General features: G+C 42.6%; 1 protein-coding gene across 16 annotated transcripts in view; it reads left to right on the top strand.

Annotated features, from left to right (window-relative positions):
* The first annotated feature begins 2,758 nt into the window (after positions 1-2,758).
* Positions 2,759-26,283, top strand: part of PTPN5 (protein tyrosine phosphatase non-receptor type 5) — an 83,399-nt gene continuing 59,874 nt past the window's right edge. For 7 of the 16 annotated variants that reach the window (XM_040608211.1, XM_040608206.1, XM_040608210.1 and 4 more), the window contains exons 1-3: positions 3,508-3,694; positions 6,467-6,611; positions 7,607-7,767. The gene's annotated coding sequence lies outside the window, so the exon portion shown is untranslated. Of the gene's footprint in view, positions 3,158-3,218; positions 3,464-3,506; positions 3,695-6,466; positions 6,612-7,606; positions 7,768-26,283 lie in introns of those variants that run through there. The other 9 variants (XM_040608217.1, XM_040608216.1, XM_040608218.1 and 6 more) reach the window with 7 other exon arrangements.

Below are 26,283 nucleotides of genomic sequence, written 5' to 3'. Positions count from 1 at the left end.
ACTTTAACCCAAATTTCAGCTATAGCTCTACTCCACAATCACATCAGTGGATGTCCCAAAATTATTTAGGTAGCACTACTTCAAACCTGGCTCATCAGCTGTGCTTCACCCAAAGTTCAACGCTGATCCCAGCTGTAACCTTAAGGCAGCAACCTCTGCCTGCCTAGCAGCAAGCCGCTGCCAGGGTCAACGCTTAAGTCCCTAGCATAGCTAGCAATAAACCCAGCTGAGTGGTCACTGAATCACTAACCTTCACCCTCATATCATTACGTTAACCTCACCTCAACCTCACACTTACACCCTTCCTAATTGTGGCAGGCTAGTGACTTCTGTCTTCCCCAGCAATGATTCCTTCCCATTGGCCTCCACAGACTCAAGCCAGGCACTAATCCTGCTAGACCCTGACCGGCAGGGTGACAAAACACCAGAGCAAAGTCTAATGCCAGATTACAACCAGCCTCAGTTTAAGCTCATCACGCACTCATGGCTCAGCCATATACCCAACCCTAAATGTTGGCTCCTTTCCTTCTGGCATAATTTTAACAGAGGAGCTGGTTCGCCGATTCCAACATGTTCTCTGCAGCAAGCAGTTGGCAGAGTACAGGGTACCCAAATTTTGCTATTCAGAATCAGCTGGGGCAGATTTGGACTGTTTTTCAGCACAAAAAAAAAAAAAAAAAAAAAAAAAAGCAGAGACCTACATGTAGCAGCACATGTGATTTTAATGTCTTACCTCTTGCACCAAATTTGGTAAGCCTAGGAAGCAAAATGGCTCTCGGAGTAAAGCAAAGAAACCCTGCTGCCTCTCAACTACTTACTTCTGCTAGGCCCAACCCCCTGAAAAGCTACTGTGCACCCCACAGCAACAAGCAGCAGATGGCTGGTAAAGTAGCTAGGAGCATTTGGGAGCAAGGAGAGCTAACTCCCTGCTCCACTGCAGTCTTTCTGAACTCCAAGAGGAGTTCCCATCACAGGCTCATTCCAGGTTTTCAGGCCACTGACTTTTGGAAGGGAAGAGGATACTGAGCTAGTCCAGTAGTAACTGATGAGTCCAGTTTTGCCTCTTACATCAAACTGACTCACACTGCACTGATACCAACTTGCAATTCTCTTTTAATTGGGAAAATCACTAGGATAGTACTCACCACCAGAATCCTGGGTCATAAAGTCAGTCTCTGACTCAGAAGGAGGTTTACAACAGCTGTGGCAATGATACGTACTGTAGGTGAGTCATGTTGAACTACAGCACAAACATAATAAAACAAATACATAAAGAATTGCACTGACCCTTCTAAATTATGTTACTTTTGCTATTCTGTAGCAAAGGACAATATTTTATTTTGCACTCAGTTTTCAGGAATACAAAATCTAAAAAAATAAACTTACTAAGACCTTATCATATGAATCCCAAGCAGCTTTTTTAAATTCAGAGACTAACATTTCAGCTGATATAAATTTTCTGGCAGGCATTAAATTTGTGGAGGCATACAGAATTAAACCAGCTCAGAATCCGATTCTAGATTCATGGGATGAAAACCCATGTTTATTGATTATATAACTGCAAATGCAGATACCTCTCAAATGCAGTATGCAATGTACCTAACAGCACATAACAAATGATTTGTGCATTTTCAGAAGTGGAAAATGCCCCATTCAATTTAAATCGTAGGACAGATTTAGATAAATACTATTGGGTTTTCCAATCAAGGATTTCAATAAATCAAATTAAGAAAATATATAAAACATTATGTAACTTAGAGGAATTACTGCCCTTCAGTGAATAGATACTGAGGTAGTTCCGCTGACTTAGTAGGCCCCCACTACCTGAACAATTAATCCTTTAATTCTCCAGTAAATTAAGCTAGTAAAACTAACGTCACAAATCAAACTCAACAATATTCATGACAAAGCACTGGGAAAAACCTCTGTTCTCCGGTCAGAGGTTGTGAATTATGTGTTTAACAAGTTACAACTTTTTTAAGGACCACTGACGTGGGGAACAGGATTACCCCGAACAGGCCACCCCACAGTACAAAGTAACCACTGAAAAAAACAAGTGGGTTTAAAGCAATCTTTGAGATGCTTTCCTCTCTCCTATTACTTCTGGACAAGTCTTAATTCAGGTATTAGGTGCTGGGGTTTTATCAGTATAAAATGGTTTGCCTTCAATGAAGCAAAGTAGGTTTACTGGAGATGAGGAATCAGCCACGTTGTTTACATGTAAAGACTATGGTCATGGCTCTGGTTTGAGAAGTCAGGCTCCTGCCCCGAGATTCTTCACCCAAACGTGAGTTGACAAGAGGCATGCTCTTCATCCACTTCAGCACAAAGTCAACCACACTAACTAAAGCATTTGCACTAATCCCCAAGGGCCCACCTCCGCTCTACCCAAAGTTCAGATGCGGCCCCGGGAACCTGGGGCCTAAATGGCAGGAAGAAACCCCTGAGGAACAGTAGCAGCGTCTCAGAGCGGCCTCTCGCCCCCCTCCTCGGGGGGGGGAGCGTGGACAGTCTGCGGCCGCCGGCTCCTCTTCACTCGGACTCGGGAACTAGCAGCCCACGGAGGCGAGGGCCACGGACGGCCCGCAGTCCTACCCGCCTGGGCCTGCCGGCGGAGCCCCACCGCCACCGGGGGCCTCACTGCGGCAGCGGCCGCTCCGTCGCCCCCGGGGTCCGGGGCCGGCTTCTCTGCGGGCGCTCCCGCTCGCTGCCCAGCTCTTCCATTCATGCTTTCGCCGTCTCCCTCTTCGGCTGAGGGGAAACGGGAGCGCGCGTGGGCGGCCGCTGGAAGGCTCGCTGTCAGTCAAGCGGCCGAGCTGAAAAGAAGGCGAGCGAGGGAGAAGGAGGGAGAACAGCTTTCCCGGGGGAGGGGGTGGCTGTTGTCGCTGCCAGCCTCGCAGCCCTTCCCGGGGGCATCTGCAGCGACGGGGCGGGGGGAAGGCGGGAGCGGTTTCACCACAGACCTTTCCCGCCTCAGGGAGAAGCGGGGGCGGCTTCTCTCCCGCCCGCTCGTTACCTGTCTCCTCTCCACACACACCCACCCGGCGGCGACGGGGGGGGGGGGGAGGCCTGGCGGCCGCTCTGTCTGGCGAAAACGCCGAGCGGAGGGGCCCGTGCCGCCGGCAGCGGGGAGGCAGGGCGCTGTGGCGGCCTGCGCGTACGTATCTACCGGGGGCGGCGGGCGAGGCGTGGGGGAGGGCCGCCCGCCCCCGCCGCTTTCCGGGGGGAGCCCGGTGCGTGTCCGCGGCGGGGCGAGGGGGGGCGGTACGTGGGGCGGCCGGCCCCCCTGAGCTCTCCCCGGGGCTGGGGAACTTCTGAGGCTGAATGGCACCTCGCAGTCCCGGCGCCAGCCGCCCTGCTCGGAGGGGGGTGCGTGAGGAGAGGCGCCGGGCAAGTTACAACGGTTTTAACGGTCGCAGTGGTTTGGGGCGGGGGGGCGGCCGGCGCGCGCGCGCCGCAGCGGGTGAGGCGGGAAGGGCGCGCGCCGCGGGGAGGGGCGCGAGCGGCGGTGCAGTGCGCAGCAGGGCCGGGGGTTCGGCGGGGGGAGGCGCGGCGTGCTGGGGCCCGCTGTCCCCGCCGCAGCGGGCGGCTGCCGCCGCTGTGCGCCCCCGCACCTGAGCGCGGCGCTGGGAGGGACGGCGCAGGTGAGGCGGGCGCGGCGGGCAGCGGCGGCCCCCAGAGCCGGGGAGCGGAGGTAAGGCTGTGCCGGCGGCGGCCGCTCCCGGGCTTCCGGTGGGTAGCGCAGGTCCCTTTCCCGGCTTTTCCTGCAGCCGCTTCCCGCCTCGTCCCGCCGCATAGAGACGCGGCGGCAGCATCCCGGCGCCCCGGGAGGAGGATGGCCCCGGGGACCGGGCGAGGGGCTGGGGGAGCCGCCGGCGCGCGCCTGCTCCCGCGCAGCAGCCGGGGGGGGGGGCCGGGCCCGGACGGGGATCGTCCCTGTGTCCCGCCGGGGCGGGCGGAGCAGGCGCCCGTGTCCGCGCGTAGCGGGCGTCGCTGGGGAGGGCTGGGCGTTGCGGGAGGCTGCTCTCGCACCGCTGTCGCCGGGAGTTGGCTGCGGGCTGCAGCCGCCTTGCGCGGCTTCCCGGGCGCCCCGCTGCCTGCGAGCCGGCCTGGCGAGCAGCCCGCGGTGCGCTGCCGCGCCCTGCCGCACGGCGGCGCTGCGGGCGGGGAGGGGCCGCGGGCGGGGTGCGGGGCGGGCTTGGCGGAGTTACTGACGGGTGGAACAGAAGGGGCTTCGCGTGGGCCCGGTCAGCTCCTTTGCAATTAAGAGGATTTTTTTCGAGCTTTACGTACGGCTGTCCTGTTGACGCTTTAGTGACACTGTAATTCTTACGTCGTGTGTGGAAAGGAAAAACTAATTTAGTTGGTTAAGCCTTTGTATTGCAACGTTATTTATGGGCTTTCTGAGGTGTGGCTCGAGCTCCACTGGCTGCCACCTGGTCGGCAGAGCTAGGGTCAGGTTCTGTGCCTGAGGTAGGGCAGTAAATTACTGACTCAAAAGTGGCTGCATTACCCTCTTTTTATTTAATGAGTGTTGCATATACTGAGGAATCAGTATTTGGGTTTGATCACAGTGTTTTGCTAGGTAGTTTGAGATAACTTCTTGGTTGTATAAAATACACAGTTAATAGACCAAGTTCAAATCTTGGATAGACCCAGAGCTCCTGTTGATTTAGCAGAAGTTGTGTGACATGTTACAGAATCCTGAATGTTACTGTGTGGAACACTTGCAGTAGGAAAATTTTCTCTCTGCTTGCCCTACGCTTGTTTTCCAGTTTGTTCCTTTGGAATAGCAAAAGGTAGTGCTTTTGCCAATCTTTTCACTGATAACGAATTTGACAGTTGAATTAGGGTTGTATGTGTAAAGCCAGGGGTTGTTCTGGGGCTCAATATGTGCCCATTGAGAGACAAAATATTTAGCCTGTTGACTTGAATGTGGATAAAATGGACACCAGAACTCTTATTTTACATTTGCGTATAACAAGTTCCCAGCATTTCCAGCAGGTATGTGCAGGAAGGCAGGCACATCACATTTGCCTGTTTAATTGGTTTTGTTATCCTCAAATAGGCATTATTCTTCGTAGTATTTTGTTGGGTTGTGGATTTTTTTTGTTTCTTTGGTTTTTTACTTCTAATTTAGCATTATTGTTGTGGTTTAAGGACTAAATATTAAAATACTTGTAACTCAGCTGCAAAGAGAGTTGCCAGCTGGATGTCATGCATGTAAAACTAGAACAAGAGCCTTTAAATAGCAAGACCATCAATTTAGTAACAATTCAGTGTGGTAAATGATAGAATACGCAAGAATACAATTCTGAATGATTATAACATGCATCTTTTGATATTAATATTGATAAAGTACAAGGCAGAAAAGCAAATAAACACACCCAGCTTTTAAGTACTGAAACTGGTTTGAAGTGGGAGAGCTGTATTCTGTTATGTAGCTTATGCTTGAAAGAAAAGCAGGGAGGGAGGGCAGAAAAGTTAGTTATGAGCATTTGTTTTGTTTTCTGGATCTTGAAATTCTGTTATGTAGTAGGATGCTTTCCAGTCTCTGCTTTCTCAGTATCTGGAAAGGCAGATGTTGCTGCAACAGGAGTAATTACACTGGTTTGCAGCACAGGAGGAAAAAAAATAATTTCTGTTCCAACTTTTTGCATCTGCCTAGAAAGATCAGCCATTCAGCTCTGTTTTGGGCTTGTCAACAGAAAAGGTGAGATAGGGAAGTTAAGTTTGTTCAACAAAAGTTGTGTAGTTAATGTACAAATTGGGAAATTTCTGTTTCTAGAATAAAATGAGTAAATTTGCCTAATAGACTTATGTTGAAGAATTCCACTTGCTTGTCCACAAACAGAACCTCACCGAAAATCAGGAAATTTTCCTGGGTTTTGTTGATTCCTGGTTGCTTAACCAGATCGCACTGTTCCATGGGATGCTGAGTCAAAGGGCACAAGAGGCAGCGGAGGCTAGAGCCCTGTAGGCTTTTGTAGGATAGGCTTTCTGAATTGTATCTTTTTAAAAGGTGCATCTTCATTACAATCAATGAGAATTTTTCTGTCGTGGTTCTCTTTCAGTTCGCTTCTTACCCTATGCAGACCATAGCAAAGTGTGACTGAGGAGACCCAAGATTCAGCCTATGACAGGACATGGGTCCTTGACTTAAGCTGATGCTTTGAGGAATTTTAGTTTTCAGATATAAAGTGTTTCTGCTGTAGAGGATATTTAAGACTGTCTGCAAATGAGAGTTAAGAACTGAAGAGCTGATTTGAACTAAAACGTCTTTAGCAGAATAAGGCCAGAAGAGATGCAGAGTATGTGTATGCTAGATGTATGTGTGCTACCACATAGTGAGTGAGCTGTGATATTCAAGAAGGGCAAGGGTCTTGAATGTCTCTGGAAGGCAGCAGGATTTTTTTTTATCTCGCCATGTTCTCAGGCACAGTAATTCTTTTCCGGCTTTTTTCAGACTCCTCCCTTAATGGTACGGAACCAACTTGACCTGTGATTTTGAGAAACACTTTAAAGAGCTAGTATGGTAATAATTCATGTTAGAAGTCAGATTCAAGCTCCTGCATTGTAAGACTCCTGATTTGTCACCAGCTAGAATTACAGTAAGTCGTTCTGTATGTTCTTGGTTTGTGTTTTATTTTTTTCCTCTTAGCCCTTCCTTGCTTAGTGATCTGCTGCATGTAACCTGACTCCTAACCTGTTTGGGGCCGGAGCAGCCTTTCATAACTTTCTCCAGTGTGGCTTAAAACCCTGTTTGCAGTTCTAGTAAGAGACTGGTGTAATAGAAAGTAACAGTCTGACCCTGATTTAAGGTCAAGGGTAGCTCCCCAAAATGTTTAGTATTTTTAAGAGGCGGACCCCTAGCATAAAAAAAATAATAATAATTGTTTCTTGTTTTCATTGTGATTCCATATCATAACTAGTTTCATTCTGTGTTTTACTGCTGTGCTTATGGGTATAACAGCTAGATAGTGTGACCTGTGTTTTTATAGCAGTGCTGACCTGTGGACACAACTGCACATGTTAACACAGGAACTCTTTATTTTTGACACAAACTTACCCTTAAGTGACTTGCTTAAGTTATGGGGAAATTGTGATCTCCCTTATCTATCATCAGATAAACACCTTTAGACTAGCCTTGTTAATCTCTGCAGTACAATAAAGTCATTCAGACCATCTTTTCTAGAAGAGTTGAAAATACAATGTTGGATTCAAATAGCAGTAAGTGCTAGAAATATTGACAACTGCATGTAATATCTTTTATGTGGATGGACTTGTTTAGGATGATACTCATCTTTATAATCCTGTGTATGCAAACTTGGTACTTCTGTGTGTGCCAGAGGTTCAGACAGATTTTGAAAGTTGCAATGAAGAGTTAGTCATAGCTGCAGTATGCAGAGCCTGCTCACTAGTTTGGCCTGCTGTCACACACAGAGCTGACATGTCACTATCCAAACTCTTGTCTGTGTGCATATGCCACTTCATTAAACTTCATAAGCTATGACACAACTAGTCTTAATTGCACTTGTTTTTTAAATAATTCAAATGTTGTAATTCATGTATCACTAGAACTGTTCTACTGCTCGTTTGTCCACAGATAATGTTTCATTAAAAGTGCTGGTGAGCACTCAGGACTCTGAAGACAGCAGTTTTGTGCAACATAAGAATGTTCCTTAAAGAAGCTGATGGAGGATAGAGCTCCAGAGTTCCTGAGAGACACTGACAGCATAAGATGGCACCATAGTCTAGTCTGAAATTGTAAGTCTTAAGGAAGACTAGATGTCCTTGACTTTACAATAAAAGTTATTGCTCTAAAGAAACTTTAATAGCGGTCTAGAGTCTGCTTTCAGGACCTGTATAGATGTTTGTTACTGTTCAGTTACACTAATGTGACTATGAAGCAACTAGGTTCTCTCAACATCTGAGTGTGAGCCAAATCCCTCTGTGTTAGAGGAAGTAATTTTACTTACCCAGATCTACATTCAGAAATCAGTCATTTCTGAATGGCTTTGTTTCTAGAACTGCTAGGAAATCTGGGAAATGGATGGTGTAAGCTTTACAGCATGACTGAAACTACTGGTTCCAAAGGAGGCTCCATTTTGAAAGATGTGTGTTCTAAAGTTGTTAGTTCATTTGTAGAAGGCTTATTTGAAACCGGCAGTTGATAAAGGTCATAAAATCATTGATAACATGAAATGTGCAAACTTTTCATATGGGTGATGTCCATACCCTTGCAAGGTTTGGTTTGTTTGTTTGTTGTTGTTTTTTTGGTTTTTTTTTTTAATCACTGGGGCTTTTTGTAGTATAGGCCCCTGTCAGTGGGGAACAGGTTACATGTGGGGAGGCTAGGACACTAACACTGCATATTATAGCTTGAAATACATTACACAGTTGTAACTCCAATATTAAATAAAGAATAACACTATACTTGGCAGATTCAAGATTGATAACTGCTCCTTGGGGGGGGGGGGGGGGAATCTGTATTAGTGAATATTTTAGTGGACAAGTCCAGTGGACTTAGATTTTTCCATTTCAAAAAGTGGAGGAATCTTATCTCTGGCTTCCACATCTTTTTGCCTTCATTGCAGAGTTCTTATAAGAAACACTAAATGCAGAAAGCAACCTTGCACAGTAATGTTTCTGTTTGTAAGTGGGCAGTGATCAAATCCTGTCTTTCATTCTTATGTGACCTTGAGAGATGCAGGACATAGATGTATTTCATTGAGAAATGGAGGGCTAATTTAGATATGGAAATTCATGATCGTTAGTGTACCAAGCTTATTTTCCACATGTGCACGCTTCCTACAGAAGCAGACTGTGAATGTGGAAATGTCTGTGCCTAAATATTTAGAATGGCTATTCGTAGCCCTGTGTAGACAGACTCTTAAATGTGAATTACTATTCAGAAGTTGGTGAAATCTCATCTAAACCTGAAGGAGGATAAAACAACAAAAGGAGCACAGTAAAAATGCAAATTGAAGTGTAACAAAAGAGAGATCTTCAAAGTACTTGTGCTTTGGTAAAGATAGGAATTTTCATTTGTAAACCTGATATGAGAAGTTACAGTTAAATGTCAGTTTAGATATACACTCCTTTGTTTGTTCTATGTCTGTATAGAAAAAAGAATACTTCCTATTTACAGTTGTAGCTGTTTAATCAGGTAATGATGCATCTTGTATTACTAGTGCAGCAGAGAAGTGACTCTTGTGACGTTTGTTACTTCTTGAAGTGCACGTTTACTGATAGGAGAATTACACCTAGAAATCACGGTCTCCCTATATCTTGCGAGTTCTCTGTGTCTGGGAATGTATACCCTTTACTCAAATGCAAGGGGTAAAGGTAAAGATAACTTATGTTATGTGTCTTTAAGAATTAAGTGTTGAAAATTGGTGTAAGAACACCACTAGTCTGTAAACTTAAGTCAGTAAAGTATAAAATTGTTTGCAATAAATGGAAAGGGAGCAGACATGGGACAGTGGGGGCTGTTGATGCATGTAAAACAACAAACAAGATGCTTGAAGGAAATTGTTTTTTAAAAAATAGTAAATTATTTGTAGGAATTTTGGTAAAACACATTAAGTATTTCAGGGTTTTTTTTGCAATTCATGAATTGTAAGTTATGTTTTTCATGTCAGGCTCCTAAGTACTTGTTAGTGGAGTGTTTGTACTGTAGGACCACACCAGCCTGTGAAATCATCGCAGATGAGAGTCAAAAGAAGCATTAAAACAAATTCAGTGTTGACCTGTGAGTTAAAACACATTCTAAAATTGTGATTGCACTTAAATTTAAATTGAAAGCTTTTAGGAAAGAATATTTTTGTTGAGGAGATACAATTTGGGATGTTTCGGTTACCTTCAGTTATTTCATCTATACTTCCTTCTGCTGGGTCATTCGTGGGTTTTTTTTTTTCATAACCTACCTGTATTGTTTCTGACATTCTTAGAAGCAGAAACTTGAAACTTTCCAGTCCTTAAAGACTCAAACAAAGCTTACAGGACCATTTGTATTAACCAGTACTAAGTTTGTGTGTACCTTCTTCCATTATTGGAACTATAGCATACTACTTATGTTACTGTTTAATATATAGTTTAATTCTCTGCGGATTTCACCTCTTCGCAGGGGTGGCTTAGATTAATTTAGATGGTGAAATCATTTGGATTAATGTATACTTCACTTACAAAATGAGGCTGTATCTCATTTTTTCCTTAATTCCACATGCTGGTGGTTTCTACCCTGAGAAACAAGCATTTCCTTTTTCCTTGGAGATAGTTGCTACTCCTTTTCAGTGGGAGAATATACTCTATTTGTAACACCAGTGATTTCATGAGCCTCTGATGGTATCTTAGTGTTTGTTAGGAAGTAATGCTGGGATTTTATAAAGATGCGGAGAGTTTTTTCAGGTATCATTGAATAACCAAAACTACTAAAAAATACTAAAGAATTTTGCATGGTGAGGATATCTGTTCTGAACTGTACCTCTCAGGTGCTACAAATAGTAACTATTTTCGTAACAGATGTTTGCAGTCTGTAAAAGCAGGTCGTTCCAATTACTATCTTCCTCCTGCTGCCTCAGTAGTGGGAGATTTTTAGCAACCAACAATGCTACAGACTTTGTTTAGGTGGAGGTGTATACTTTGTAGGTGTGGGTAAGGGGAAGGCTCATTGGAGTGTAACAAATTTTAGATCATTTGGAAAGCAGCATTAAAGAAACTGAGGTGGGGTAAACGGTAACTAGCTGGTTTGGGGTTTTTGGGGGGGGTTTCAGGTTTTTTTTTGGCAGGTAGATACTTAACTACTTTCAGTCTTTAAGAAGGATTTTTTTTGGTAGGCCCATTCCTGCCTCTGACCAGCTTGCCAGGACCACAGCTATGCTTCACATGTAGAATGGCCTTGGAGGGGAAGGGAGAGGAGTTAAGAAGCTCCTCCTTCGGTTGAGGGAAGTGGAATAGTCTATTGAAGCTGCTCGCTGATCCCAGCTCGTTGTTGAAAGTTGGGTTGTCACAAGCAGTCCATGGGTTGTAGGTTGGCAGTTGTCATGTGCAGCTGTGGTGACAACACACAAACACTGGAAACTTTTCCACACAGCTGCTCTGGAGACCTGTTCTTACAGTTCTTACTCAAAAGGCAGGCAGCTCAGTCTCCCTGGACGCATTCCATGTGTTTCTCAATCAGTAATGAGATTTTGCATATCATAGTGCTGTCTTGGATTTGACCAACATTTGGGTTATTTAAAATACAGGCATATACTCCCATAAAATAACAAGGCAGGCAGACTTATTGTAGGCTGCTAGTGGCAGTGAGAATCCTTATGGGCTTGAGGTTTCATTTTTCTCCACTCTTGCAAGATTTAGGTCATACTGGTTAGGTCAGAACACTTAGAAGCAAGCTAGGCATCTTGATTCAGCCTCCAAGATGATACTTGTTTTGCCAGGGATGTTATTTGAAGCATTCCCTTGGATGTATGATACCACTTAAAAATTTACTGGCAGTTCACTGAATTACACTTGCTTGTTCACTTTTTGGGGTTGTCTTTTTATTGTTTTTTGGTTTTTTTTTTTAAATACAGGTAAGATAAATATACTTAATATGTTTTTTTTCTAGCATCATCCAGAGATTCTGGGAAAGGCAATCCATTTTATTCAACAGTACATTTTTTTTCTGACGGTTCTGCAGAGCTCTTTTTATTCCTAAGAACAGAGACTTGGCGCTTCATTCCTGTACCTTGACTTGTTGAGTATGGCTAATTTGTTTATTTTCGTTTCTAGAACATCTTCCATTTCATACTCCAGCAGCATCTGTTCTCTCATTTTCAGTCTCAGTAACAGTGCATATTACCAGCCTGAGGCTTGGCTGTAACTGCCTCCTTTAGGAGCAGAGCCTCCCTTGCCAGTACAGATCACTGCCACCAAAGCATTTGCTCCTTAAGTTTGAGAATAGCAACACAGAGAGGTGGGATCATTTAAGTAGCTGGCTTGTTTCAGTCTTCCTCTAAACAAGGAAATCAGAGCCTGCAAACATTCATAACCTAAAACACTGGTACAGACACGATCATTTCTGTGAAATTGCCTATGTGATTACTTTGTTATGAAACTGCTGGGAGCTTCATGAATTACTATAACAAATCCTGTGACTAAAAAGCATGTAACGGCTATTGTATTCTGCTGGTGATTGTTTCTGCACTTCAGAGCATGTTTAGAATGGCCACGTTATTGAAATAGTTAACAGTTTCTTTTAAATTAGAGGGGGACTTCTCCCATACTTAAATAATGCCTAACTTGCTCTGACATACAGAAGGAGTTGAGTGCCCAAATGCTGTGTGTATTTTAGCATAAACCATGTTTTCAGACCCTTAAGTGCTCTGTTCTTTCTAGTAAATTCCTGCAAGCATGTGTAACGTTCTCCATGATATATATGTTTTATAAAATCTCTAGTTTCTTAATTGTTTTTTCCCTGAAGCAGGCACTGCTATTTGTTCTTAACTTTTATCTCTTTTGAGCTTTAAGCATCGTGTATAACAGTGTATGTCATGATTTTTTTTAGGAAAAAACATTGCCATTGCCTTTGCAAACCCTTTGAGTTTCTTATGCACTCTGGTACCCTTACCTCTCAAACTCCTGATTGGAAACGCTACAGACCTTACTACTGAATGTAGTTTTGGCCGTTTGCTGCAATTCTGTGTGTTGGCAATGGGCAGCAGTTCACAAATGGGGAATCAGTGCTCTAAAGTTTTGTAGTGATGACAGATAATGAGAGAGCCAGTAATTAAGCCACAGTGTTTTATCTGCAGTGTATTCTGTGCAGCTCAGAACATGAGTTTTCAGTCTGTTACCCTTCAGGATTATGTTACATTGTAGTAATTTGTATTAGATTAAGTTGAGAATTGTTGCATTGTGTTAGTGCTGGGCATTACTTTAATGCTACATAGAGGTTTTTTTAAGCCCCCAAACTGTGCCAGTGGCAAGATACTGATTCAGGCACGGTGCTGGTTCCTGTGTTTGGATAGAGGAGACCTGTGTACCCAGCTGCTTGGCAAGCTTTCTTAGAAGTCAGGTCCTGCTGACACTGTCTCTGGCTTTACTGTGTTCTGTCACAGCCTACTGGCATTTATTTGGTGTCCTGGGATTTGTAAAGCTGTGTCTGTGAGTTTGCTGATTACACTGAGAAGAGAAGGCAGTCCAGGGCTAGCTGGCATAGTGTCTGCTGTCATTTGGGAATTTGCTTTATTAAGGCATCCCACTTCCTTGGTTGTTGATACTGAACAGAAGTAGAAATTGAGAGCAGATCTCTAAGCTGATTTACTATCTTTGAAACAGGGTATTTATTCCAGTTTGGAATATTGTCTCCTATCTGTGTTTAGCAAGCTTTTCCTCCTTCATTTTTTTCGGCTGATACCAGTCTCTGCTGTTCTGTGCATGGCTCTCATCCTTTCCATCTGTCTGTCACCTCTCCAGCCCATGTGTCACCTCTAGCTATGTATTTCTTTCTTTCACAAAGACCTGAGTATCCTTCTGCTGCAAAAGCTTCAAACCAAGGAAGCGCAAGCTGCCCTCTTTATCCACTACATCCTCTCAGATTAGCAGCTTCTATCTGATGTTGTCTAAGTACTAAAGAAGCAGCTTTTCCCTAGAAGCTATAGAATCCCTTGTTTGTAAGGGACATTGTCATGAACTGAAATGAGCTGATGGCTACCACTACAGGATACGTAAAAGAATCATTTGCTTCTGGTCTGTGTTCTTCTTTTGCAGCTGATTGCTATGGACAGCTTACTCTTCGATTCTGAGAACACAGTGGGTATTTGGAGGTACCATCTTGAAACCAGTATTGGTTCTCGAAATTGCCACATTAATCCAGCCAGCCATTTGTAGGCCATTCCCTGAGATACTGAACATTGCGTCTATCTAGTTGTGATTACCAACTTTCTTCTTGGGTTGCTGCATGATTTTAGGAGCTAATGCTTCCTAAATCACCAGAGCTAGAGATTAACATAAATCTGAGATTTTGCTAACATGTCAGGTAGATAAAGCCTTGCTTGCTAATCATAGTGATTTGCATTATATTGGTCCTTTGTTCTAGAGAAGCATTTTTTTCCTGTTCAAGAACTGGTCTCAGTCCTTAGATGAGTGTAAATGTTAAAGCTCCTCTGCTGTACTGATCCCTTACTGCATCATTTGGAGGCTGTTAATTGATGATAATTCTGAATGCTTAACCAATTTTATTTGAGGGTTTCTAAACTTTTTTCTGCACAGACTGTTTCTCAGTGACACTGGTTAGGTGAGGAATGGTTTTAGGGAAGCAAATGGACTGGAAGGCAAAAGAAACTGTTTCTGTTTTGCATCTTTTGTGTGCAGTCATGCCATGAAAAGCAAGGTCTGGAAAAGATGAGAGTGATTGTTCTTATCCCCCTCTGCCTGTGCCAGGTATTCACATTTGAAGAATATGATGCAGAAGCAGAGCCCCACCTGCTGATGTTCCCCTTTGTGTGAGAGAGTTCATTAAAGAAGGGGCCTTACGTAAATTATTTTGCTGACCTGTGTTTCTGTGTATGTGCTGTATTGCATCTGTGGGTGTTAACTGATGCACAGGAAAAGAAAAGTGTGAAATCAAGTCAGTGGTAGAGCTGGAGAAACTAAACACCCCCTTTAGTTGTATGCGCGTCATTTCTAAGCAAGGTTTAGCATCTTCACAAAACTTGGACCAAGATAACTTCAGAAGTTACCCCAAAATGAAGCTTAATTTCTCTTTGTGTTGAACCTGATGGCAGAAATCATCTGGATGGAGGAGGGAACAAGATCAAACTGCATGGTGATGGCTTGCAAGCTGTCCACACAGCCATAGGTATTTTTTTTTCTGTCTGAAAGGATCCTGATGCTCCGCTGGGGGACCAAAGCTGCTGTTCTGTTTTGACTTGAAGTGGTGTCTAGGGAGAAGAAAACAGTATTGGCAGAAGCTTCTTTTGCTTTGAGCATTATGCCTCTATACTCCCTAGAGAACTCATTAATTTTTAAGGCTGTGGCAGCAGTAAGCTAAACGGATACAGCAGCGATACACTGGTGGTTTGAGGTGCTGTATTCATCCTTTTGAGATGACCAGTTCAGCTCCTTTCAGCAACGTGTAGCACCCCAAGGTCAGTGGGGCAATTTGACCTGAGAAGGTGGCCGTTCAGCAGACAGGAAGATGCCATTTGGTACAATGATGGAAACCAGAAAACTGCTCTCTTTCTAGAGCATTGTCTGTTTTCTGATTGAGTCGTTCTTAAGGTCAACTTACCATGCTAGTAAACTCAACCTGTTTGTAGAAAGGGAGGAATAATGGAAGGAGGCCAGGCTCACCATGGTTTATGCAGGGAAGATGACAGTGTGTGAAAGACACAGTTCTGAGTTACAGTGTGATTTCTGATTAGTAATTGCTAGTCAGGATGAGTGTCTTGATTGTTGACTTATGGGGTCTTAATGTTGTGAATGACTAAGATTTCAAATGGGTGCGTTTTGAGGGTGGTTGTATTTAATGTACTTGTGTATGTGGCCCATTTGTAGCTTGTACTGTCCAAATACTTAATACAATTAAGGTAAAATTAAGACATTACTGTCTCAACAGTGGGAAGTCTTATATTGGACAGGGTGGGGAGCTCCTGAGTCCCCACATAGAACCTGAGTTATACCCAGCTTCCTCTAAGAAAAGTCGTAACAGACTGCCACTGCATTTTGAGCTGCAGCCCTGGACTTTGGAAGAAACCTACTGTTTTTGCCATGGGTAGACGCTTTGAAGCGGTAGTAATCAAAACTGAGTTGGCAAAACCCAAGCAGCGAAGCTGTGGCATGGCCCCAGGGGCCTTGATACTATTTTGCTTTCACCTGAGGACACAGCCACAATGCAGGGGGCAGGATAAAAGGGGGATTCTCCCATGCCCCGCTGCCTGTTTGCTGGGGTTCACAAGTGGGACAGACCTGGTGTAGCCAAGGGCTGAGGCACTCTGAAAGCTATTCTTGGGCACATGTGCACCTCTGTGAAGGTAACAACTACTGAAGGATACAACATGGGGTATCACAGGACATTAGGGGCACCAGTGCATGGACCTCAGGAGGGTGAAGGATGGAAGCAGTTGGCAGATAGGCCTCTATTTGGTACTGAAACCACTTACTGGCCTTACTTTAATACTGAGATCACTTACTGCAGACTTGGATCGTCATGAAATTCTGTCTGCTCTGTCTACTTTTAACACTAATGCTGCTTCCCCCTCCCCACTACTGCAATCGATTTCCAAGAATTAGGAGTTAGGCATGTAGTCTGCTCTGGCTGATGGGGTTGGAAGCTATAGGGACCGCAAATTTGATACTAAGTATTTTCTAATTAAAGAAACAATGCCAAGATACTGTGAAATACACCACATGTAAACATCAAAGGGAGAGTAATGCTCCATCTAATGCAAAGTATATTCTGCACATAAAGCTCTTAGTATATACTGTGTGTTTCATCAGGTTTGGTAGTTCATAGTGCTTATCTTCCTGACCCTGGACTGTAGACATCATCAGCCCTGTGATGGAAGCAGGATCAAGCTCTCTAAACCCCAAATAACAGAGCAAGTACAGATGGACTATGATCCAGACCCCATAAGCAGCTACACGCTTTAATGCCCATTGATATAATAGAGTGCTTAGACAAGGGGTCCCTGATTATTTAAGGGGATGCTAACCAGCCATAATGCCCCACTGAGATTTGAGTCAAGGGCATTTACCACCTCTAGGATTCAGCCTTAAATACTTGCGAAAATGCTCTCTGGTCTTGGAACTTGAAATCATTCCAAGCTTCTCTTTTTTTTTTTTTTTTTTTTTTTTTTCTTTTTCCTATTTTCAAATTAAAATGTGAAATCCAGTCTACTCTAGTACTATGTTTTTCTCCCCACCTCCCTCCCAGATTCTGTCTTTCTGGACTGGATCCCCATATATCATGTTGCAGTAAGATTTAGGATTGTTGTGATAACATATAATTAGGGATTTATAATATAAATGCTGGCATAACCTCAACTAGCGTATTGCAAATGTGAGGCTATTCATTAAGGACTCTCTAGGGTGCAGTATACTCCTTGGTGGGTTAGCTTCCTGGAAATTTAATCGCAGTTTGCAGATTGGCATCCAGTTTGGGTTTTAGTCTCTCTCTTGCTACTGTACAAAGCAGTTTTGTTTCTGATAATGTAGAGATTTTGGTTTACTTTCATGCTGTTTTTTAGGCAGGAGGATGGGTCATCTGGGGAGATCCTGGAGAAACAGTGCAAAGATACATTGCTCTGTGTCCAGTTAGTCTTCTAGAAATTAAGCAGGATATTCATGCCCAGCCTTCAGTAACCAGTTTAATTCCTATGTCACCCGTTAGTGAGCTCAGCTAAGTTCAGAAGAGGCACCTGAGATTTATGTGTAATTCTAGCTTATTTCGGGCCAGTAATTTTATGGAGGTTGAGATAAGCATTATAGGGTGCTGTGGAATTTACTTAGTTCTTGGTACATCTGGAAGCTAGATTGATTTCCTTCAACTCAGAAAAACGTTGAATTGTTTTTATTGTGGGATGCTACAATATTGTGTACTACTTACAGGCTGTCCATATAAAATCACTGTGCAATAACCTTCTAAACAATTATATGTACGGAATATTCATTTGGGAATAGCTATTCTTAAAATACTCATCCTACTATATTGTGACATAACTTGTATCTGTAGACAAATTCATAAAAGTTTAATAGTTTTGTGGAGGTCTAATTGTAAGAACCAAACTGGCCTATGCAGAAGTTCTTTTGTGTAGAATTACTTAGATAAACTGTCATCTTTTATAAAGATCCACATTTATTTAGCTGTTGTATACTACCTTTCAGGGTGTGCCACCTTAAAAATTACCATTTTGTTTCCAAATTATTTGTTGCTAAATACTTTCCAGCCAGTTCGTTTAAATACTTAAGTGAGAACTAATCCTTCTTGTAACACCACACACCCCCACCCCCCCGCCTCCCAGTCCTTTAAAATGCTTCACTCTCAAACAACTATCCCTTTTCAGGCATTTTTATAGATTCAAAATACACACACATACACCCAATCTAGCTTTAACCATGAAAATAGCTTAATTTTTTTGAAATTTTAGAATACTACTGAAGAGAAAAACTTATCTAGGGATGACATCTATTCTTCTGTGTATTCTACTGTGGGTTGACTGGCTTGTGAGTGTACTTGACTGACACTGTTTGAAACTGTATGAGTGCTGGGAACCCTGAAAATTTTGGCTGCCTTTACCCATGCCATATGCTTTGCTAGCATGATGCTTGCTCATAAGCTGATCAGGCTGTTTTGATAGAGACTCAGATGCAGAGAGATCGTGAATCCACATGAATATCTAATGGTAAAATAGTCTTCAGAGTTATGTTGCACATGAGAGCAAAAATAATATTCCAAAATGAAATACTGCTCTGAAACATTCTTATGAATGCATGTAGTCTGTGTTCTGAGTTGGCCTGATCATCTTGAGTAACCCTATCAACCCCACTTGATGGCATGACACAAAGGAAGAGCAAGTGGATTCTGGGCTTCTTCAGATAGCCAGTTCCTGCAAAGGATGAAACTAGGTGAGGCAGTTACGATCTGCACTGTGAACGTAACTGTCAGTGGAAGGCAGGTAGCAATGCGTCCAATTCTTTTAAAGTTAGGCTGGTATGGAGAGGTCTTATAGTTTGCTTAAAAAGAGTCCCCACATCAATGAGTTTGATGCAAGTCCTTAATGTGAACTTAAACCATCTAGCAAAAGTGGCTCCAAGTATTTCTCTCTGATGTTTCCACAAACGATTTGTCAAGCTCTCTGAACATATGTTGACTTCAGAATTTACAGCACTTGCATTTGTATGTTGCCTGTGATCTGTTTCTGGTCTTTGTTACTTTATAACCTGTACTCTGGCTCACCCAGAAGCATACAAACATTTCCTTACCTGAATCAAGTTAGAATTTCATGAGCAGTGCTGCGCTACTTGAACTGAGATTCATGTGGGTTCATTTTAACCCGGTGGTTAGCTTAAGGAGTAGAAGAATGGGGAAGTGCTGGCTGTGCAGAGACGGAGAGGCAGAGCTAAGTAGAGCTGGTAGAAGGGTGAAGGGTTGTGTGACAGAACGGTGACTCCTTTTTCATATAAAATTTCTTTGACACAGCTGCAGTGTGTATCACATGGGTCAGTGCTAACGGCCAGAAGGTGTTTACTCCCTCTTTACCCTCTTAGAAAGATGGTCATGAAAGACTTATGTGGATTTTGGTAGGGTTGTAGGACTACTCAATGCTGTGCACTCTGTGGATCTAGCATTCTTAATACTCTTAAGAGTCCTAGGCAGAAGAATAGTAATTTTGATGATTGCTGTTCTGTTTTGTGAAATCCAGTGAGAGGGAATTACCCTTACTGCCTAAAGACTGAGAGCTGGAGAGGATATTGTGACCACTTGTAGTGACTGGCTCTGTAGCAGGGTTTTTGCTTGTTATGTGGGAGGCTTAGGTTTCATCAGAGCATATAATTTTTAATTTCCCCATTTCACTGAGGTTGGATTTTTACAGAAACGTAACTCTGTGTACCTTGAGAATCTACAGGAGAGCAGAGCTGATTTGTGTTGAGACAGATCTCCCACATGGCTGTGAAAACAAGTGCACAAATTCAGAGTAGCTGGTTGTAAATCTGAAGTAACTGTCATGGAGATTCATGTTCTTTCTAGGAGTTAATCTAGATTTTGCATCAGGGTAACTGTGACCAGAATCTCTCAAGATGCATCTTTGCTAGACTTTAGTTGCTCACAAAATTAATTGCTAATTAACTTGAAATGGTTGATTATTGTGAATGCCTCACACATATTTCTTCTGTCTTACCATTATAGAATTTAAAGACAGAACTCCACTAGATCAGACCAGATCTTACCTATTTGGAACTCCTGCTTGTCAAAAGCTGTTCCTTCCAGCTAGATACTAACACACTGAGCGCAGTGAGCAGACATTACAGCAAAGTGCTGCACTCCTCAGGAAGCCAAACTTTTGCACATCTGGGGGAAAAAGAGCAGAGACATGGCAGCCTGTATTGCCAAAGGTCCTTAAAGTAAGGAAGGGGTAGGGGAGGTCCTGCAAGGCAGTCCCAGGCTGCCTGTGAAGGCTGGCGTTGCCAGTTTCCACAGTGGAGTGGGGCAGTGTGAGATGATTTCTTGGCATAAATACAGTAGGTGGTGTTAAGTGGATTCACTACTGAGATACCTTATAAGCAGCGTGAGCTACTTCCCCTCAGAACACTTCTTCCCTTGTGTCAGAAAGCAATTGAATTGGTGCTTTGCTAATTCAAACAAAGCAGGTTGTAACATGAAGTAAGCATCCAGGGCCATTGGGAAGGGAAATGTCGCTCCTTCAAGGTCTGACAACACTGAGGCACCTGGAAATTCTATCTCCCTCTGTTCCTCTGTATACTGTTTCACAGTCAACATTACACTAAAAAGACACACCTTTCTTTTATGTGTTTTGTATGGTTTAAATGAAATTGGGATGCCAGAAGGATGGGATCTAAGTGATCCTGCTGTAGTCTGGGTAAAGAGGTATTATGACAGCTACACTTGAAAACTAAATTCAGGTTTCCAGCTTGCCTCCATTCTGGAGGAGAGGACAGTTAAAGCAATCCAACTGAGACCTTCTAATGCCCTTGAAGATAATAAAAGGATCAGTGCCAGAGCTGAAAGCAAAACTAGGTTAGACTTCGATTCAATGAAATGCCTTTATTTGTAAAACAAACATTTTGTTAGGGCCCACCAAAAAAACGTGTTTAAGTAGCATAAAGCTAAAAGTCACCCTTGTCTACAGATGTGCTTAACAACCTCCAGTCCTTGGGCTTCACTTTGAACTGGTCTGTCCTCTAACAGCTTGTAGTTTGAATTGGGAAAGCCTGGTCATACTGACTGAAGAACATGCAATGAAGATGTAAGAATACAATAAACAGGCGATCATCTTTCTTGCCTGCATAAGAAAGTAAAGGCATTGTGCCAAGCAAATATGCGCATTAGATGACTAACAGAGCTCCCACACTGTCAGTGTAGGCAGGGAATATGCAATGCAGCCACATACGTGTCTCAGAACCATACTGAGTGCTTTTTTATTCTTAATGTTTGGTTTTGCTTTTAAATAGGAGTTCAGATCCTTGAGCAGGATGTTTATCTCTATGCACAGAAAACAATATTGGTCACAGTTTTTAATATACATTAAGTTTTTATAACTACCAGCTGATAATCTCTGTTGCGAGTGACATGAGAATTTCAAGTAATTGCTGTAAATGTCTACTAGGACAGCTGTGCATGTCATATGTAATTCTCTGAGTTTACCTTTTAATTTTTTTTTAATGGCTGGAAAAACCCTTCTGTTTTTTGCAGTGGTAATGTTGTTGGAAAGTTTTGTATTTATCTACCCTGATTAAGATTTGCTCTTTCTTTTTTTGACAAAATGGGTGTGAGGTTTTCACAAAGATTAGTATGCTGTAACAAAGGAGTTGAATTCCATTTGATACTTGCTTAGCCATAGTTTTTAAAACATACATGCAGATACTACTGAGCTGAACGCCCAGGGAAATTCTGTAAATCACTGTAAGCAGAGTGCAGTTCAACTTGGCATTTAATCTAGCACTGAGCTTCCACTGAAGATGGTCCCCTTTTCACTCCCCCAATGATGACTAATCCACCCCCCAAATTAATTAGTTTTCCATCAGTTCTGCAAGCTGAAGCAGCAGCCTTGTTGCTGCATAGTTAGGTAAGATAGATGGATATGATGCAATAAGAGGAGAGTGAACAGGAGGGAACAAACCCCTCTTCTGCTGCAGCAGTGTAATGTTAGATCATCTTAACTGCAACATGAAGCTAACCTTAAGTGTTTGCAGTGTCATTTGAATTCCCCAAGAAATATTAAGGACACACTGAGCTGAGAACTCTGCAGACACAGAATGGGAGACAGTCTTTTGAGCTGAATCTCCAAAAATGGGGATGCTGGAAACCAAAGACAGAATCCCAAACCACCAAATTACAGTTCTGTGGCCTGACAAGTAGATAATCAGGTATTCAATGGACAGACCTCTGTTATTCCCAGAGCTAAATTTTTTCCAAATTTATTATGCTTTTCACTGGCTTATCTCATTCTTACAAGAATCTCTCTTTGTAGCACTGAATAACTCTCCATCTAATGAAAAACTGATTTCTAGGAGTTCAAGAAGCAACAAAGCCATATTTCCTTTACAGAACTATGTAGTAGCTTGTGTCATTTGGATTTGTTTCTATTTCCTCTGTTTTAAAAACCTGTCTCTTCTTTCTTGATCTCTGTGAAAGCTGGCATCTAGATCCCTCATCCCAGTTACTTTAATTTTACCAGCAAAAATTGCTGTTACGTGGACTAGCGGTTACAAGGGGCTGTGCAGAATGACGGGGGTGAGAGTCCACAGATAGTCTGCATTATATAAGCCACGCTTTGCTTTCCACTCAGGTGGTTAATTAAACTTTGTTTTCAGATTCCAAGACAGAAAACATTTCTGTGCAGACTTTGTTTTAATAATATGTTTCTGTTCTTGTGCCCCAGGAGACTTGGCCCTGTCTTCAGGGTCATCCATGCTTGACATGGAGAAAAGGGAGTATAAGGACAAAAGGAGAACGTATGGCTCTGTGTAGTCCCTTCTTGGGCAAGTAATCTTGTCTCATTTGGGTTCATAGATGGAATGAGGGAACATCTCACAACATAGTGTTGCTACAGATTGCCTGAATGTGTTCTTTGGAATATGTTCTACATCCTTCCCAGAACAGTGAAAAAGTAAACAGTAGCAATAAACGGTTTTACTGGTTTGGGTTTAGCCCTCTTCTGGATTTGTGTTACTGTTTTATGATGATGTTCCTGCCTACTGACCTGCTTTGCCACTCTGTCAGTGCTAGGGTGTGCATCCAGGTAATTGTGTGCACAATTTCTGCTTGTGTCTAGGCTTTGCCAGTGTTTTCAGCAAAAATTAACCTGGTAGCTTAAAACCACAGAGTTTTGCTTATGCAGAGCACAAGATAAAGTCACTCTTGCTTCCGTGAAGTAGTTTGAATGTGCTGCTGAGTACTTGCTACCAGAAGTTCTGCAATTGCTTATCAGTCCTCTGTGACACATCCTTTAGAGTTTCATAGGGAGCAAAATGAAGTGCTGAAATCTCTTAACTCAGAGCCTGATTTTGCTGGCACTTACACACATGAGTAAGTGCTCCTATGACTAGTGTTCACTGTCAGCATAACAAAGGACACACAGGAGGTTTAAAAGGAAGGTCATGCAGTTGTATTGCCTGTATTGTTTAAGGTGACTGACTTTCTCTAAAAGTACTCTGACTTCAAGGTTTTCCTAATAGTCATGGGCACATTGCAGCATGTTTCTTCTACACCAGACTAAAGTAGGTGTAAAACGCTACCAAAGCTGAATATTGTTTTCACATCAGTTTTGCATTGATGATAACTGCAAGATGTGAGGTAATTGAGAATAAGGCTGTATGCATTTTCAGAGATAGGAGTGATTCCAAACTGTCCTTGCTTAGTGGTGTTTTCTTCTGATCATTCACATGCTGTTGGAGGGACAGAAAGATGAGACGTGTTAGGCCATAGACGGGAATATTTCCTTCAACAGTTTAAAATTATGTTTGTCCCTAAGTTACATGGTGGAAGAAAGAGGAAGAAGAGGAGGAATGCTTGAATTTAGAGGCAGTGTAGAGAGAGGGATTAAGTGTGAAGTCTGGCAAGGCACCTGTACTGAAGGCAGACTAAAACAGTTGCGTGTAGCTTAAGAGGTAACTCTAGAAGCTCCAAGGACCTAGAGGTACAGGCCTCGTGCCTGCAGGTTCAGCATTAATTCTTACTTGGCCTCCCTGGAAATGTCACAATACCAAGTTCCTTGCACAGCAGTGTGTGTAAAGAAAACACTTCTATATCAGCATTTGGGTATTGGTGGATGGCAGGCACTAAGAAAGGCCAAAGAACAGCATTTGGGGCTACTGTCATTGTGAACAGCTTTATGTTAAAAATTAAGATGTGTGTGTGATCAAGTTACCTTGTGTCAGCTGAACCCCAGTAACTACATGTACACCTTCTTAGCCTGCTATTGTAAAAGCACTGAGCACTTCTTGCTGGAATCTCATCAATCTTGTCTTCTGTTTGCATTGGACTTGAGAGCATGCAGAGTCCATTACACTTCCACTTAACAGAAATAATAACTCTATGTACTGGGGTAACTCATTCAGATACTGGAGCCCTTTGTGTCAAGGTAGCATAAGGAGAACTATACAGAGAGGTATAGCATATTGTGTTAGACCATTTGATGTTGTTATAAATTGAGACCACAATGGATCATAATCCAATTAAAATTGTATTAATTATAGCAAGTAGAATATGAGCAAAGACAGCGCTGGACGGCAGGGGAGTCTGCGCTCCACCAACTGCCGTACTGAGCAGTTCAAACAGTCCCTTTTTATACATCTTTACTTCCATGTTTATGAGGTAGTGGAGTCATGCTTTTGTTGTTAGGGGGGTCGTTTTCTGCCTCCTGCTGGTCTTTCTCCTTTGTCTCATTGCCCTGTTTCTGTCGGTTCCTGGACACCTGGTGGCATCCTGGACACCTGGTGGTGATCTTATCTTTTCACAAGTGGCATCCTGCACACCTGGCGGTGATCCTATCTTTTCACAAGCGGCATCCTGGACACCTGGCGGTTATCTTATCTTTTGTTGTCTAATCTTTACATTTACATATGGACTTAACATAAATTTAAATAAACAATACCCTAGTCCATAGTTTCTTACAATCCCCCCTTTTTCTTTTTATCCTATTATTGTTTATTAGACACTACTTTCATTCTCGGCACTGTGAACAAACCTTTTTCCACAATCCCAACATTTATCGTAACACTCACAAGGTAATACGTCACAATTACAATAGGCATAATTGGGTAATACATATAATAATAACATACAAAACCAAAACTTAAAAATAACACTTTTTCTTAACACATTCCCTTTTTTTTTTTTTTTTTTTAACATGCGTCACTATCATGGCTAGACTATAGGGATTTCGCATGCACGGTCTTTCCAGATTTTTCCAACACATTCTGTGGGGCTTTAAAATCGCGCATGCGCATGTTCAAAGGTATACACGGACCATTCGCCTGATCAACAATGGCTACTGCGTGCCCAGATGAAGTCCCAAACCCATTTCCCGAGCTTACCACTCCGGTAAGTCTGTTAATGGTAACATTCATGGCACTATGGCCAAATGACAGGTCCCCGTTTTCAATGTAAGGTTTTTTTCACCACTAGACCACCACGTCACCTGCCAGAGAAGAAAGGTCTAGAGTGGACATTTCGCCCTCTGAACATTCTGTAAGGTGAGTGTTCTCAAAAAGTTTAACCTATATGGTTCATTAGAAAGAAGATCAAAATTTTATATATATATCTTTTTTTCCTGTTGCTGTTTAGGCAGAGGGTGCGTTTTTCTGTTGTCTCACATCAAGAACTTATGGCGGAGGTGAAAAAGTATAAAAGGCGTTTCCATATCGTCGTCTTTGCGTTCCTGGCGCTTGTTTTTATTGCTATTCTATTTTTTTTTTTTACTCAGCTTACATTATTATCTGAATTGTTAAGAGTTAATTGTTTCCAAATTCTTGTTGGCTATTAAAATGTTATTTTGTGTGTACATTTTGTCATACTACTCGCAGTTGTTTAACGCCATCGGGTGAAACCATAATAGCAAATTGCATGTTAGTTATAACGTGTTGAATTAATCTTATAAACATGGAACAACACATGGCAAAAACAATAAGGTGGCTAATCCACATAACAAATAAAATAGGATTCATTTTACCCAGGGGCTCCCGAGAAGCCAGGAAAACAAGTCAATATTCGTCTTTCCAAGTTCAGACGGGAACATGGGCTAACTTCCCTGTCTCTGATGTGATTTGTTTAACTACCTCACCATTGTCATCAATTTTCAAACAACAATTGGAAACATTTACTTTACCACAAACACCTCTTTCTTTGGCTAGCAGGTAGTCCAGAACCATCCTGTGTTGATAAATTGCATTTAACATCACAAGCTTTAGCTGTTTGATTAATAATAATTTCCAAGACAGCCTGTAGACGAATGATATGATTCAGATTGTAGATAGGTTCTCGAGCACCGTTAATGAGTTCATTAGGATTCCAATTGCAGGTTTATAATACTGTATGATACGTTGGGGTGTCCATTC

Source organism: Falco naumanni, chromosome 10, assembly GCF_017639655.2.
Source record: "Falco naumanni isolate bFalNau1 chromosome 10, bFalNau1.pat, whole genome shotgun sequence".
Classification (NCBI taxonomy): Eukaryota; Metazoa; Chordata; class Aves; order Falconiformes; family Falconidae; genus Falco; species Falco naumanni.
This window is presented reverse-complemented; position numbering and strand designations above follow the sequence as displayed.